This window comes from Penaeus monodon, chromosome 27 (genome assembly GCF_015228065.2).
Source record: "Penaeus monodon isolate SGIC_2016 chromosome 27, NSTDA_Pmon_1, whole genome shotgun sequence".
Classification (NCBI taxonomy): Eukaryota; Metazoa; Arthropoda; class Malacostraca; order Decapoda; family Penaeidae; genus Penaeus; species Penaeus monodon.
The window spans coordinates 17,714,943-17,716,086 of record NC_051412.1 but is presented as its reverse complement, the minus strand read 5'-3'; positions in this window follow the sequence as shown (position 1 = coordinate 17,716,086).

Here is a 1,144-nt window from a genome sequence, read left to right as displayed (position 1 = left end):
ACCTTCTCCACTTTTTTAGGGTTTGTCTCACGATCTTCCTTCTTTGGTTATCCTTTCTTTCTCCTTCTTTCAGTCCATCCCCTTTTTAATTCCCCCTTTAACGCTTCTCTCCCTGTCTCTCTTCGTCCATTTTCTTCACCCCTCCTTTCAATCCACTTTCCCCTTCTTCTCAGCTCCCTTCCCCTTCCCTCACCTCTACCCACCTTCCAGCGCCCTTTAACTGCCTCCTCCCTCTTCAACTCACAGTACACTCACCCTTAACCCTCTTCTCCTAATCACCTTCCCTCTCTTTCTCTCCCTCCTCCTTCAACTTCTCCAACTGATCGCCCCCTCTATCCCTCCCCTATCTCTCTCCTTCCCTCCACCCCCCTCTATAGATATCTCCATCCACACTTCCCTCCCTCCCCGACCCTTCCCCTCTCCATCCCCCCGTTTCCTCATCCCTCCCCTATCCCTCCCCCATCCCATCCCTCCTCCTCTGTCCCTCCACCCTTCCTCCATCTCTTCCTCCATCACTCACCATACATCACTCTCTTCCATCCCCTCATCCCCCCCTCCTCTCCCCCTCCCCCTTCCCTCCCCCCCGTCCCCCATCCCCCCCTCCTCTCCCCCTACCCATTCCCTCCCCCCCGTCCCCCCATCCCTCTCCTCCCCCTCCCCCCAACACCCTTTCCCCTTCCCCCGAAATTGCGTTACCGTCTGATCCGGTTAAGAGCAGAAATGATGGTTCCGAGAGTGGATACAAATTACCTCGTCGATGGTGCGGGATATGATGTTCATTTGTTTCTAATTACACAAGAAAAATATGGGTTGTCGTCCGTCAGCGCGAGGGAAAAAAAGAAAGGAGAAAAACAAGAAGATGGGAAAACAAGAAGGGGAAAAAACAAGAAGGGGGGAAATCAAGAAGGAGGGGGGGTGGGGAGTGTGGGGTTGCTTCTTGGGTTGTTTTGATTGGTGAAAAATATTATGGATTTGCTTAGTTAGGTTCTTTCTCTCATTATCGTAAGTTGAGTTGATTTTGTTACGTTTTCTTACTCCACTGGCGACGTTAAAAAATAAATGTTTACATTATATTCTAATCAGGATATCTGTTTATCTGTCAGATCTTCCTTATTAAGAAAGAGATACAAACATCCACATACTG